This window comes from Aythya fuligula, chromosome 5 (genome assembly GCF_009819795.1).
Source record: "Aythya fuligula isolate bAytFul2 chromosome 5, bAytFul2.pri, whole genome shotgun sequence".
Classification (NCBI taxonomy): domain Eukaryota; kingdom Metazoa; phylum Chordata; class Aves; order Anseriformes; family Anatidae; genus Aythya; species Aythya fuligula.
The window spans coordinates 10604925-10620989 of record NC_045563.1 but is presented as its reverse complement, the minus strand read 5'-3'; positions in this window follow the sequence as shown (position 1 = coordinate 10620989).

The following is a 16065-nucleotide window of genomic DNA, read 5'->3' as shown; positions in this document are numbered from 1 at the left end:
CATCCACAACTCTGTTCTGGAAAGCAGAACCTCAACTTTTTTTTTTTTTTCTCCTTGGTGAGACTGTTGTGGCAGTCCAAGGCTCCAGAACACTGAGCTGCTTTTCCTACTAGCTTTAGCAGAGTTCAGGATCAGATGAAGAAAAAGGTGTTTGCTGGCTACAACAGCTGGAAGAGCTTTGACTTTTCCTCTCTAGGACTGTCAATACTATTGTATTGTATGGAATCTGGGAATCTAATTACATTTTTGTGCTAGCATATCTGGTAAATCATGTTACAAAGCTGGGATGAAGGTGCAATAGATGTTCTTCCTTTAGACAGCTATTTTGTTGCAGTTGTACAAAACATGACTAAATTTAAATGAGAAATTCTAAGAGCAAACTTGTTCTTTGTGTTTAAACAGGGCTTGTATTTCAAAAATATTGCTAATATTGGCTGGATTTGAAGAGGTATAGTAAATGGGGTTACTTAGAAACAGGCAGGTTTCCATGTACTAGAGTTCTCCAGGGCAAGTTCTCTTCAGTGTTTTCATAAATGATGCTAAGACGGGGAGGCCTGGTAGAGAGATCTTGACAAATAAAGAGGGCTGGGCCAAGGGGCTCCCTCACGAGAGGAGCGGAGGGGCAGGCGCTGAACTCTGCTCTCTGGGGACAGCGACAGGACCCAAGGGGACAGCATGGAGCTGGGACAGGGGAGGGTCAGGCTGGGGGTTAGGGACAGGTTCTGCACCCAGAGGTGCCTGGAGTTGGACTCTGTCTGGATATTCTGTGATCTATGATACTTTGCAGTGGAGTTTCAGCCATGGTCTTCATGCTAGCTTATATCAATAGACTTAATGGGCCTAAGTAATGCTCAGAAAGTGAAATTCACAATTACCTCCCAGTCAGGTTGGTGAAACAGGCATAGGACTTCTTTTTTTTTCCTGAAGTTCCCCCTAGTAGTCACTTAAATGTCCCAGTGGGAGGTGGATGCTTGTACATTGGCAAATTCCTTGGGCAGAGGTTTGAGCGTTCTTTGCCTTTCTGAGCAGGATTTCTGCTTGTGAAGGAAATGAGAAGCCTTGTGCATTCCTAGGGCCACTTGTCATCCCTAGTGCTGAGAAATGCTGAGGTCCCTTAATTGAGACCGCACACGAGTTCTCTGCAGGACGGGCAGTGCCATCTCGGAGTTCATCAAGCCTGATTCCTAGTGAGCATAAGTCAGTGCTGTTTCCCAAAAATAATCTCTCATTCCACGCTGATGATTTGAGATGAGGCTTTGCAGATCCGGGTCAACTCCCCATGTAGAACATGACTGGGAGACGTTTGAGGCATGGCTGATGTGGAGTTGGGTGTTATCAGCTGTGACACCCTGAAGTCTCAGGGTGGTGGTAGTTTCGTTTTGGAACAGATTTGATTCTAATTGCAGGCTGCCACCGAAGGGGATTATCTGTTTTTTCCACCCCAGGCTCAGTGACCAGCAAGCTAGACCTGTTCCCTTCAGCAGGGAAATTGGGAAATACTTTTCTGTGGGATTAGCAAATTGATGAAATCATAGCAAAGCTACATGAGGTAGGCTTGGTGCCAACAGGGTGGGAGCGTACAGCTCTGTAGTAGCCCACGGTCAGATTAAGTGTTCACTAAAGCTGTACCCTCACATACAACATGTAGTTCTACAAACGATGCCCCCTTCACTAGCAGAGGGCAAAACTGCTGGCTCTGTGCTGCATTTCACGCCCTATCCTCACAAACGTATCAATGTTTCCATCTCAGAGGGTTAACTGGGGATTCCACCAGCTAATAAACGCGGGGGTTCAGTTTGTTAGCATTCCTTTAGGGAAGGAAAAAGTCTGACTTGGGAGGTTCCTAAATTTATTGCTGCTGCTATCTGATTACAAGCAACAAGTACAAATTCAAAATGCAGCTTGGGATTTAGATGCAATCTTCTCGAAACTTCAAAGAAACTCCCGGTACCTGGAAAGGAAACCGTAGGTGTTGGGTGACCTCCCTCGCTCTGTACCATAGTGAACGCACTGATTTCACAGGTGGAAGGTGTAGCAGCAGGTCTATTAGCTTGGCTTTACAAACCTACATCCTCCTCCAGGAGCCTGCGAGCTGGAGCTTTAGCGCACCTCAACAGCCTTCAGCAGCAGCCAGCACAACGGGAGTGGCTTGGGCACACTTGGGGCAGCACAAACAGGTGAAAGGAGCTCAGAGGGTGTGAAATCCTGATGGCTGTTGTGTGTATAAGAAGTCGAATTGCCTGCTTTTACTTTTAGCAGCTAGAGTTTAACATTTTTCATTAGAGGTCAGGGCCTCGCTCAGCCAGATACGGCAGACGTATGCCAGGATGCTCTTTGCTCCCAAGAGTGTGTAGCTCAAGGCTTGTATCGAGGCAGTGGCTAAAGATAAGGGAGAAGTGATTTGAGGTGGTTGCGGTGCCATAATAACCCGCTCAGTGCTTTTATTCACTCTTGCTGTGGTAGAGGCTGTCCCAGCCAGCACAGCCACAGTGCAAAGCTTCCAGAGAGGTCGTCTACAGACAGGGTGTAGCTCTCAGGAGGCATTAAAAAAGCATGCACAAGACTATCCTATATTTTCATGCACAAGACTATCCTTCCTCCCTGCTCAGAACTTCCTTGTTCTTTGGGCTGAGATGCTCACTAGGAGATCCTAATCTGCCGATGTCTCCAGCCCAGCTGATATGTTGCTGTCCCGATACGCCCCAGAGTTAAGCTGATTTATGTCCGATGGGGTAACGCTTAGCACAGGGGAGTGTTCCAGTTGTGCAAGTTCGACACCCTGATGTTTGAAAAGCAGAGGTATTAGAGGAAAGTAGTTGATGTGGTGATCTGCAACAGAGCTGCCTTCTCATCTGATGGCTGCCATGCAGCAATAATCACAGCAACCCTGCATTCCCAGGGAATGGAGGTGGCAAGGACAGAAAGAACAGAAGCAGCAGACCCACCAATTAGTTTGCCAAAGTGTGGCAGCTCTTTTTTTTCTCAAACACTACTCAGAAAGAGCCTTGGAGGCTTGTTGCTGAGAGTTGACTCCTCAGCGCTCAGTAACACCACAGAGCCACGAAGCTGTAGAACAGACAACCCAGAAGGAAAGGCAATAAAAAGCAGCTTGAAAACATTGCTCTTTAAAGCCTTACCTGTGAAACTGATTGTGTGCTTAACTTTCAGCTTAGGTTTTATAAATTTGGTGGTGTCATTGGGATTGATTACTTACAGCAGGCTGATTGTGTTTGAAGACACATTTTGAAGATTCTCACTTTATTCCATGGAGGTGCCGGACTCTGCTGGCCTGGAGCTGGTGAGGAGCAGTTGGAACAGAGTTGGCTGGTCACACAGCAGACCGAATTCTCCTTGAGGTGGCAGAGAAGTGTAAAATGGCAAGCTTCTGCAACTCCTTCATGTTTTTCAGAAGAAAAAAGCAACATCTTGGGTTAGGAACTCAAGAAAGAGAGGGTTGTCATTGCTAGTAAACAGGGAGCCATTCCTTCTGACGTCAGGGAAAAACATTTCATGTTAAACCATCTTTCTGGACACCAGTCTGTCTACTTGCACATGTTTCAGAACTGCTGTTAATTAAAGAGCTAAGTCTCTTTAGCCATTTGGCCTCGGCAAAAAGCCACCTGCTAGGTTTCTGTAAACAGGATGCCAGCAGCTTCCAGTGACGGCCCCACGGGTCCGCACAGAGGGAGCAGCGAGGTGCGGGGCTGGCACAGGCACACGCACAGGGGTCCAGCACTGCCACAGCTCTGCCAGCAAGGATGCTCGGCCCCAAGGTTACTTCGGTGCACGGTATCAGAGCTGGCCCTGAACACCAGCAGCCGAGCACCAGCGAGGTGAAGGGAGAGGCTGCAGAGCCTGTTCCTGCTCTCAGGGCCCCAGCGTTTCCTCAGGTTGCAGCAGGAGAGTGCTGTTTTTTCCACTTCTAATCTTGTCTCTTCACCCTGATGTTAGATGCATTTTGTGCGCGGTATTTTCTTTCTCAAGAGGGGAAGAGATGATGCAAAGGAGAGCTCTGGTTTGAGGCTGGGGTCTGGGCGCATAAGCAGCACGTTGCAAATGAGGGAAGCAGCAGCACCGGGAGCTCCTTGGTGGGAGGTCTGTGTGGGTGTTTGCATTATTGTCTCTGAATTTTTGCTTGATACCGATTTTCATATCGATCTGCTACTAATAAAACCCAGCTAACAGCATTGACGTCAATGGAGTTAGCCTGGATTTGTATCTGTGTCATTAAGGAAGATATCCGGCATCTTTAGGGGAAATGTGAAGAAACGTGTATATTATCCCATTCCTGCACTGACGGGGAACTGGTAGGTAAAGAATCACTCACAGGGACAAAATTGCAGGTGTATAAACTGTCAACAGAACTGAACCACACAGAAAAAAAAAAAAAAAAAAAAAAAAAAAGATTAAATAAAGAGGCTAAGGCTTTTTCACTTGATCTCTGCTGCTGGGAAAGCTGGATTTAAGGGCTTCTGCCTCCTGCCTCAGCCTGCCTGTGTCGGTATTCTGCACCACAAGCAGGTGAGCTCGGTGGTCCCAGCTGGAAATGCCTTGGCTCAGAGTGGCCACGATTGGTGGCCCAGCACGTGAGGGGTTGAAATGGAAAGCAGGAGCATGGCTGCAGTCACAAGAAAATACCACTCTGTGGGGGAAAGTCACAGGATTTTAAATAATCTCTTTTAGATTATTTTTTTATCACCTGATGCCTAATCCAGGAGTTTGCATTCTCCGTGTTTTCTCCAGTATCAGGATGGGTACATCTTATTTTCCATTTATTCTGGTGAAGGACTTACATGTAAGATCCACAATACAGAAGGAATGGTTTTAAAAGTTGTTGACTTTCAGTGCAATTTTGACAAAATCAGAAGGATCAGTTTAAACAAGGCAAATGCTGTTCATTCTGAGGCTGGACATGCATCCACTTGAGCTGCTGCCAGGAATCCAGGAATGCACCTCTTCCAGAGGAGTGGAGTCCCTGCCTGGGTGGAGCTGCACAGATAAAGGGAAAGGAAACCTTTCTGTAGCAAAAGCAGGCTGGATCCTACCTAACAAATGTCACAGAGGACCAACACCTTCATGCAGCCAAAAGGAGTAGCCAAAAATTAATTATTAAGTAGCATGTCTTGCTGAATTCAAGACACCGGAAATAAAAAATATATATGTATATAACTAAATAAAAGATAAAAAGTAGTAATATGTAAGCAGAACTAATCTTCTGTGCAGTTCTCAAGCTGATTAAAAATAAACGGGATGAGGGGGGGATGAGTCCACCTACTCAGCTCCTGGTCAGTCCTGATGCCAGAAGAGAGCAGCAATCCCTATGGCTTTGGCAAAACAAATGCCATATAAGAGAGAGGTGCCTACAAAGTCTCCGAAGGCTCTGGAGCTAAACAGCCGACCTTTCCCCAGTAAATGCTCTTGGCAAACATCCTCACTTGCATGGACCTGGAGGTGCCTCCAGTTGTACATGAGGGTGAAGCAGTGCTGGAGGGGTCAGGAGTGGAGGAGGCTCAGGGGCAGCACCATGGACACAGCCAGCTCCATCCTGGTCCAGTGTGGTGGAGGAATGAACGGTGACACTTCCCATTCTGTAACGCAAACAGGCTTGTCCCGGGCGAGGGGGTGGTTTTATCTGAATCACCGAGGGGGAACGGATTGTTCCTGGTGGGAGGAGATGTGTGAGAGCAGGTACCTGTCTGTTGTGCGAGCCTTTTCTGGGGGCGTTTGGTGATGCTCGCTGGGGAGCTGCGGTGCTTCGTGAGCGCAAGGTATTAACGACTAAGGATCTTTGTTAACGTAGTCTTTTATGATATTGTCGCCTCCTTTGTTCCTTTTTTTTTTTTTTTTTCAGTGGTGGGGGGGTTGGGAGTGGAAGCTAGAAGCAGTGGTATCATTAACAGCAGAAAACCTGTTCTTCAGGAAAGCCGGCAGCTGTGTGCTGGCTGGGGAAGGAGTGGCTGCGCTCATGACACAACCTGCCGTGCACATAGCTGCCCGGGAGGGTAATGCGGGATGGCAGTCGCCTTTCTCTGACCTCCCTTCCTTATCAGCGCACACCCGCCTTCAGCCTCGGATCAAAGCGGCCAGCTGCTGATCGGGGCCTGGCTCGGTGACCTGCGAGGAGCTGCTCATCTCAGAGCACAGTGCTCACACTGCAGGGACGGCTCCCTGTGGCCTGCTCTGCTGTTTCCCACCCCACAGGACTTGCTTTGCTGTTGGAGAAAAAAGTCTCTGTCTTGGTCCAGAGATGGGCAGCAGCAGGGATTTTGGTGTCTGTCAGTGGGATGCCCGTAGCTAGACGAGATGTCATGTTATGGAGGTCCATGCCTTGGGGAGGTACCTGGCCATCAGAGAAACCTTTAGTCCTGGGAGTTTTCCATGACCTGCTTTCCCTCCCTAAATGCTGACCATATCAGAGACCCACTTCCCATTAACGTCCCCCAGGCTGGAACACAGAACCCAGTGTGGGATCTCAGCCATCCACTCAAACCCACAAACACACGAGCCAGCACTGCCTCATCTTCTCTGACGTGCTGCGGGAAGCAGATCATGGTGGGCGACGGAAAGGGAACCAGAAAAGGGTCTGACACCGCTGTCCCCACGGCCACCCGTGTCCCCGAACCCCAGCAGCGGCACAAGGAAGCCCCGCGGCCGCCAGGGGGTGCCCGTGCCCCGGAGCCGCCGCCCCAAGCCCCCCCGGTAACCAGCGGCAACGGCGAGAGAAAAGCAAAATACATTGAAAATTAAAAAAAATAAATAAAAAAATCATTCCTCCATTCCTTCACAATTTTCTCACCCCTGAATATTTTCCGTCTCCAGAGCTACCGGGATCGGTTGCCTCCCTCCCAGCCCCCACCATTCGTTTCCTTTTCATGCCCCTTTTTAACCATCTGAGGAATAATTGCAAAATCTCTGCTAGATGGGGAAGGGGCTCCTGGCACCCGCTGGCAGCCTGCATGGGGAAGCAGGGTCACACCTGCAGCATGTCCCCGAGGGGTTTGGGGAGCCCGGGGACAGGAAGGTGGCACGGGTGCTGTGTCACCACCACCCCAAAACGCCTCACGGGGGAAAGCTGCAGGGAGTGGGGAGCTGCTTGTTCTGGCAGGCGGTGGTTGGAGATAGGGGTGGTGGAAATCAGCCTGTCCTGTCAGATGTGTCATGAAACCGCTCAAGGGATTCAGCTGCCTCTGCAGCACATGCAGACTGTACATCAGGAGGTGTTTTCCTTCTGGAAGGTATAAAGTGCTGAGTGCTCCGCCTGGGAAGAACTGCTCACTGAGCTCCAGCCTGTGTCCTGCAGGCAGCCTGGATGATCTTAAAACCCTGCTCTGTGTAATATTAGTTCACGTGCTCTGAGGGCAAAATGCTGCCCTTTCTGTGGGAGGACACTTTCAGGCTGTGCACAGCTGGCTTGTTCTTGGCAGGACACCGTCACGTCCCCACAGGGCTGAGTGGCTGCTGTGCTGTGGGTGCCCCAGCTCCCAAATCTTTTTCCAGGTGGCACAGAGAGGGAAGGAGCAGCTGCACCAGCAGCACTTGCTTGGATGCTTCCCCACACAGCTCTCCAGTGGAGGCAAGGGAGCCCCTATGAAACATTCGGGCACCTCATTGCTATGGGTGAGAACAGACGAGCATCCTCAGCCTGTCCCCAAAATGGGCTCAGATAAGCAGGAATCAGTCACCGTTGCTAGCTGGGCGAGGGGAGGGATTGTTCTGCACTGTGCTGGTGTGGCCTTGCTGGGTGCAGTTTTGGGCACTACAGTAGCAGGACAAAACTGTTAAAGAGTGCTTAAAGGTGGGCTAGAGAGATGGTGAAGGGCCTGGAGGGGAGGCTGTACGAGGAGCAGCTGAGGCCCCTTGGTTGTTCAGCCCTGAGCAGAGCAGGCTGAGGGGAGGCCTCATGGCGGCCTGCAGCTCCCTCACGAGGGGAGCGGAGGGGCAGGCGCTGAGCTCTGCTCTCTGGGGACAGCGACAGGACCCAAGGGGACAGCATGGAGCTGGGACAGGGGAGGGTCAGGCTGGGGGTTAGGGACAGGTTCTGCACCCAGAGGGTGGTCGGGCACTGGGACAGGCTCCCCAGGGTAGTGGTCACAGCACTGAGCCTGACAGAGCTCAAGCAGCGTTTGGACACCGCTCTCAGATATGTGGGCTGGTTTTGGGGCGGTGCTGTGTGGAGTCAGGAGTTGGACTTGATGACCCTTGTGGATCCCTTCCAACTCAGGACATCCTGTGACTCAGTGACCAGCAGCCCCAGGAGACACAGACAAGGGGCTCGCTCCTGCCTCGTCAGCGTGTGAGGAGCCCCCGGCTGCACCGCGGTGCCATGCGAGGCACAGGGCGAGGCTGGTGCCCTGCTGCTGCTGCTGCTGCTGCCGGAGCCTCCACACGCGGTCAGTAGGGACACGGGCAGCCAGCGAAGAGGGACAACCTTCAGGAGGCAGCTGGCGGTGTCTTTGTGGGGCTCTGAGAAACAGGAGAATAATCCTTCTTCATGATAAATGAGGATGGCAGGGTGGTTTGGGTTTTGTTTTGTTTTGTTTTATTTAAATATTTTTTTTTCTTTCTTCTTTTTCTCATATCTCTCTATCTTCTTCGAAAACATGCATAGCCTGCATTTCCTGGGAGGGCTTTTGGGTGACTGTCAGCCCACTGAATTTATGGCTCTGCAGGTGTCAGAGAAGCAAAACCTGATTGTCTGAATCTGATTCAGGGAATTTTAATGTATCTGAGTATCGCTGGATACCTGTGGGACCCGCTGTGTGGGAAGAGGCTGTTTTGCCCCCAGTTTCCCAGCCTTGCTCTCTGGCAGAGGTGGCTGCTCCCTGGACGCTGTGCTCCTCGGGGCCACCGTCTCAGCAGCTTCACCACACCCCTGCTCCTTTGCCTCTTGCTGCCCAAGAAACTCAATGCTTAAATTTGAAGGGAAAATAAACAAACACACAAAAATGCTAAAGCAGAGACCAGCTGGACACCAAAGTTGAGAGCTGGGTATCTAGATCCCTATTTTCTTGTTTCTCTCTGAAACATTAAACCCACGTGGGGACATCAACACCCCCTTTGTCTCGGTTCTCTCTGCTGCATGGGCTTTCTCCTCCCTCTCCCTCTGGGGGAGGCTGCTGCTGAAGATGGCGTGTTTCCCCCTGCCCACTCTGCCCCCACCTCCCCAGGCTTTGATCACAGCAGCTGTGGAAGCCAGACTTTGAAAATGCAGTGATTTCACAGACGTGTTGATTAGGAAATGAAATTCCAAGAAGCAAATGACAACCCAGCTGTACTGCCAGGGTCTGTGAGACTGGAGCTCCCCACCAGGAAATGTATTTTCATATTTTTTGACACATCCAGGGTGTTGTATTATTAATAAAAAATGCAGACAGAACTTCTTAAGAGAAAATGACTTCCAAAGAAATTGCTTTTTTTTCTTCTCCCCTGTGAATCTGTAGTCTTCCTTGAAGACAGCTCAGCCCTTTCTCTCTTCTGCAGAACAAAAATGCAGCATATGAACAAAAATGAAATGTACATTTATCCCAGAGCAGGGAGCATCTCTTGGGCGAGCAGAAAGACTCCAGTGATTTCTCTCCCCTAGCAGGTTGTTAATCAAGGTTTCCAATTTCATAGGAAAATGGATTTAATGGAGGACGGAAAGAGGGCTGGGGACCTTCGTGGTTAACTCTAAAGAAAAATAACCCCAGCCTTGCTATCCTATGAGGACCAGATTATGTCTAGTCCATCCACCTGGGGGGAAAAGGAGTATTTGATGTGGCTGCCCCCCATCAGCTGTAATGCCGGAAGAGGACTCTGAGACTTTCTGATTCAAAACCCTCCAAACCCAGTTCTGAAAAAACATTCTTTTGTTTTCCTCCCATTTGTATTAACAGCATTGTGCATTTCTGAGTGCCCCTGACGCTATTTGGAGTATATCAACCCAGGGGAGGGGTGTTTTGTGGCTGATTCTTCTCATTTTTGTTCTTGTGAAAGCAGTAATAGCCCTCAGTGGGGGATGAGCATGGGCAATGTTGCACTCCAGACCTAGGACAAGTGATGCCGAACCCACCCTGCCAAACCCACCCATCCGAGCAACAAGCCAGGCAAGGAGGCTTTGCAGTCGTGCTGTGAACAGGCTGTGGTGGGGCACATATCACAGCCAGAGAGGCTAAAGCATATAAAATGAGGGGTGATGCTGGTCCAGGCTTGAAGGATTTCATCCCAGGCTTCTCTAGCCATCATTCAGAGATACCCAAGCAGGCTGGGTCTGACCTCCAAACACAGCAGAGGAAGACTTTGTTCCCGTGGGCCTCCTTCCCCACCAGCACAGGAAGGGTGAAGCTATTTCTCTCCACTGGTTGCCTCCCTGCTCTTGGTACTGCTTGAAAATCATTCGACAAATTAAAGCCAGGGCTCAGCCCTTACAGCTGGAGCTTGTTCTGCATGAGGTGCCCCACTGGGAATGGATTTTTCACGAAGAGCTGCAAAAAGCCCATTTCGTGATCCCTGGTGCCCGTGCTGTGGCAGCCACCCCCCCCAAAATGTGGGCAGCTGGTCCCTCTGCAGCATTAGAAGCAGGACAGAAGTGACCTGGTCCCTGCAGAGAGTGGGTGACACTGCCGGCACCCCAGGTTCAGCTTAGCTTTTATGTGTGGGGCTCCTGAACCCTCTCTACAGTGAATGCTCCAACCCATGTACACCTGGGAGACTTTGACCCACAGGAGCAGGCATTACTGAGTTTTCCAGGGGCTGTCCCTTTCCCTGCTCCCATTGCCACCACCTAAGTCACCAGCCAGCGAGGAGGCGAAGGCACGTGCATGTTTCAGTGCGTGTATCATTTTTAATGCGGGTATTTTTAGCTTGTTTTTGCAGCCGGTAGAGGATTCCACAGGAAATCCTGCAGCCAGGGGATCACGAAAAGCTCAGGTTCCCGATTGTGTTACATACATTAACAGAGATGTGATCTATATGGTTTTTATAAAAGGCAGCTATAAATACTTCCTCCAGCTGCACCGATATCCCCTCGTCCCTCTTCCCTCCACGACACCTGTTGACACTCGTGTACCAAATTAAGATTTGCTGCTCCGAGGGGAAGGGACACCCTGGCTCCAGCCCTGCAGCGAGGCAAGCCGTGCCGCAGCAGCACCTGGGCTGTGAGGAGAGGCTTCTCTCATCTCCTCGCTGGTCCTGGGGTGCTGCCCAGGATGCACATGGTTGGAAAAGGCACTGCTGGGAAGCTGCCTGGGGGTTACAACCTCCGAGCTCCATCCCCAAACCCTCCGCATCACCCATGCCCAGCAAGAGCAGAGGGAGTGCTGTGGGGCCCCTGTGTTGACATTTTGCCTTTCACAAGTTAGGTGGTGAAAATCCCCCTGCCAAATGCACTGTAAGACAGAGAGCCTGGTGCAGGAGGATTATTTTAGAGATGCGTTCAGCTCAAAGTTAAAGGAATTAGCAGTTTGGCCCTTTGCTTGGCAGCTCAGAAACACGGGGCCTTCTGCGCCTGGAGGAGGTCTTGGCTGAGGGATCGGGCTTAAGGAGGGGGAAGGAAAAGCAGCATTTGCTTCCTCCTTTCTGTTCCTACTGTCGCCCCTGTCAGGACTCCCGGCAGCCCTTTCAGCTGCAGCATGCTCCAGAAATGCGTGCAGGTTTGTGTAAGACTGGCACCTTGCTGACTCACGCGCCGTGTCGCAGCACGCCGCTCCCCGCAGTCCTTGTGCAAGCTCCCCGGGGCGGCGGGCAGCCGCAGGAACCCTCTCTGCTTTGTGGGGTGAAGCTGCTGGAAGGACACAGGCCACGTCTGGGCGGCTCTGTTCCAGTGCTGTGCGTGGCTGCGGCTTGGTTTGGTTTTCCACCCTGCCCATATTTCAACGTGCATGCCACAAATGGAGCGTGGATGTTGCGGTCCCCCAGGGGAGAGGCAGATCTGGGCAGAGACTGGGCATCAGTGAGTCTATGGGGAACGTCTGCTCCCTTGGGGGCTTGGGCCCATCCTGCCTTGTGCTAGCATCTCAGAAAGAAACCAGAGGCACTGAGCAGCACGATTCAGCCTCAGGTGCTGCCTTGTGGCTTTGGGGCCAGATCATCGGCTGGGACAAGTTGCTGTAGCTGCACCAAAGGCAGCGAGGATGAGCAGGTATTTTCCTGGTGTCTTGCCAGTCCTTGACTCCTGTCCAGGGCTCCACACCTACCCCAGCCTACCTCCTGGTGCAAAAGTGCTCGGTTTGAGTCATCCGGAGGATCCGCAGCCTGGCTCATTAGCTGTAATGAAAAACAAAGTTAATAAAACTCTTCTCGTTTGCGCCTGCCACGGATCCGTCTCCCGGCGTTTAGCTGCTCTGTGGCGGAGTGACAACATATTGGGGCTGACTCTCAGCTCCAGGACTCCGCATTTAGACTAGTGTAAAATCACAGTAACACAGGCATCAGACTCATTATTTATGATGCAGTTTTAAATTATACAGTTTTGCCCCCTCAGTCCGTAGCTAGAAATCACCACTTCCCACATGCGGCATATGCAAAGTTTTATTTTTAAAAGCGTACTTCCATCTTTTGAAAGAGTAAAGGCAGAGCACCAAAAAAAAAAAAAAAAAAAAAAAAAAAAAAAAAAAAAAAGATGAATTAATACGACCTGTTATTAAGTTATGAAACACTTACAAGCCCACAAAACCATTCAGCTCCCTTAGGAAAGAAGCGAATTGCGGGGCCGTGCGGCAAGTGGCGCAGGTGCCAGCACCCACCTGCAGGTAGCCAGGAGCGTCTCAGCGTGGAGCCAGCACAGGGAATGTCAGGAGAAGCTCAGGAGGAGGCAGCCAACTGTTTGCTGGGACCAACGGGGCAGAACGACCCACACGAGGTGTTCTTGCAGCTACAGCAGCACGGTCACAAGGAATGAAGCTGAGCGAGAACGCCCTGGCCTTTGGGGAGAGCTGTGGGATGAAGAGAGAAAGAGAAGCGGGTGTCCAAGGACAGAGGAGGAAGGTCTGGGATGTGGGTGGGAGGGACGAGGAGGAGGAATTCGGGGTAAGGAGGTGGGTGGGAGGAAGAGGTGGGCCTCAGAGGATGTAGGACAGATGGAGGGCACCTTGTCCCCGTTAGGAAGCGTCTCCTGCAACAGCCAAACAAGCTCTTCCCATCTGCACTTCCCTGCCGTCAGCTGAAGCCTGCTGGTCCCGAATCCCGTGTTGGTCCGCAACCCAAGAATCTTGCATTGGGCCCCAGCTCTGCCCCGGCCCCATCACCACGCTCAGTTTGCTCCCCTGCAGCCCAGGATTGCCCCCGCAGACGTGCAGGCAGCCTAGAGGAGGCTGAGGTTACCGAGTCAGCCGCTCCGGAGTTAGGAAACGCAGGCGGAAGGCTGCCTCTGCACGTTTCTCATTTCGTTATTTCCCCAAGGCTCCCCACCCAGGCTCCTTGCCACGCTCCAAATGGACGGCTCCCACCTGCGGAGCCACAGCTAAGCAAAAATCCTGCTCGGAGAGAGACCTGAAGTAGCCCCGTGTGAGCCCTAAAGCAGTTTCACTGCTGAGCTCGGGGTAAATCAGCGCACTCCAGTGCACTAACGCGTGCACATTGCTCCTGGTAGAGGCACCAGCTCCGGCGTATCCCAATGCACAGCTCCATGACTCTCCAAGCTGGCCAGAGTGCTGGCTCTGCCCTGCATTTACAGCTGGTTGCACAAACTTCCCCTGGGCTTCAGTGCCCCAGAGCTGCACAGGCACTGCTGGGCTGAGCCTGGCTGCGGCTGGGGGAGGCAGCACAGCCAGGAACAGGAATAAAGCGAGATTTGGGTCAAAAAGTGTCCCTGCACCCTGGGGTCAGGCTGCAGTCCCCTGCGCACCCCCCCTCCCCTGCTCCCTGGCCTCACTAACTCCCGCAGCAAAGCAAAGGGGATTCCTCTGGAAATGCAGTGGGATCTGTAATTAAAGCCTGGATCCTTATGCGCGAGCACAGCGAGGCCACATGCCGGCTGATTTACTTTGTAGCTTGAAGAGCGCTCCTTTCATGTAGGAGGGTTGTTGTTGGTTTGGTGGTTTTTTGTTTTTTTTTTTTGTTTTGTTTTGTTTTGTTTTTTTTTTTACCATGCACAAGCAACATAAATAGGACTTCATCTTTTATGTATTTCCTTGTGCCTTGCAGACCCAGAGCTCCTCTACATCACTCTCTGTTTTGATAGATGCACTTACTAGAAAAAGATGTAAGGATATTTTCATTGCAGTACATCATGCATCACATGCATAAAATATTAAGAGCAGTAGAGCTGAGCCCAAAAACAATGCGGTACTTTAGAAAATAGTATTAGTCTTCTCCTCAGGTATTAGAGAAGGTGATAAATCCTCCTCCGTTATGCATTACAGCCTCCACGGGTCCCCAAGGGGTGTGTGTGTGACACGGGTAGCAGGAGGGTCTGTTGTAAAGGCAACAAGAAGGTTATATATGCACACAGAGAGGGATGTAAATATATTTGTGTGTGTACAGGTTCTTGCATGGTGTTTGTCAGCAGTGCTGCTCTCTGCAGAGCACAGCACGCATTGCCAAAGTCCTGCCCCAGTCTGCGCTGCGTCTTCCCATGGAGGATGTGGGAACCTGGAGGACACGTGGGGCTACAGGACACGGCGGTGTATGGCGCACGCACACAGCAAATGTATGGAAAGAGCACGTTTCTCTGCCTTGGAGCAAATATTTTGAGGTTTAGTTTAAGCTCCCTTCTTCTCTACCGAAGGGCTTACAGCCCAGGCCCTTGAATGTCCTCCAAGTGTCCCCTCTCCTCTCACTGCGGTTGGACTTGGGCCCCAGGTGAGCTCAGGCTTGGTCTCAGGTGGTTGCAGCTGATGCCTCGGTCCTTCAGCAACATCCCCTGAGGCCAAGCACCCTGGCAGGTCATCTGAAGGTTGCTGAGGCAGTCAGTACTAGAAAATAAGAACTCAAAGGTAAAACGTCAAGGATCATACCCAATGTACCCTCTCAGTTCACTCTTCCTTATAAGAGAACTTACTAAAAAAGGAAAATCCTCCCAGGATTAGTGTCTGGGTGTTTTTCCATCCACCAGCTCTTTCCCTGTTCCTCAGGTCCGTGTGCTTTTCCAGCCTGTCAGATCTTCCCTCATGTCCCTCAGGTTCCTTCCCTCCCTGCTCCCCCCCAGCCGGTCCCTGTGCCGCTGAAGCTGTGCTGCAGCGAGCACCGCGCGGGGCAGGCGATGCCCATCGCCCACCTCCTTGGGGCTGGAACCCTTCCACCTGCTATTGTAGAGGCACAAAAGTGCTTTCAGCGGGAGTTGTTTGAAAAATCGGAACAAACATTTGCTGAATCTTCAAAAATCTGCAAGTCCTTTTCATCCTGCTGACTTCCAGAGAGAGGAACCTCTCCTTTGTTCAGAAAGTCTTACAAAAGGCTTATATGAAAAATCACGGGTGGCTCTTCTTTGTGGGTGTTTTCTTCCTCTCTTCTTCCTTTTCTCCACCTTGCTCCCAAAAAAAAAGAAAGGTAACTATAAAAGGTTTCTAAAGCATTAAAAGTCATACCCCTGAATTTCTCACCAACATTACTTCCCTTTCCAAAAGCAGCTTGAAAAATGTAAAACTCTTATGAAAGTTTTTAGCCAAATTTAAAAGGACGACTCCTTGACATCCAGGTGGCTCGAGCTACAGTAGGCACAGAAGAAAGTCAAACCAGAACCAACTGAAAATACAAAAACTCGTTTATAGCCAGAGAATGTTAGTGGGAAAAAACATTAAGGGTGTTAATAGTCGTATTAACGCCATGTGCAGCATCTCCTATAAATGGGTAGGGGAATGTTGCTGTTGGCAGTCTTGGGCAATGCTGGGAAGTATTTATGGGCTCAAGGGGATCCTGTACTTGTAAGGGTAAGTCCTGTTGGCAAGACTTATTGCTTTGTTGTAGAGAGAGAAGGTAGGTGGCAAAGGGGACATAAAAGCGCCCCCGTAACAGCCTTTGTGGGGTGCAGGAAGGCTGCAGCACCCCGGGGCTCCCCAGCCCTGCCTCCAGCAGCCTGTGGCTGCTCCTGCGGGAGAGGGGTTTTTGTGAATGGTGAAAGGAGACTTTGGTCAAGAAAGTCCCAGGGGA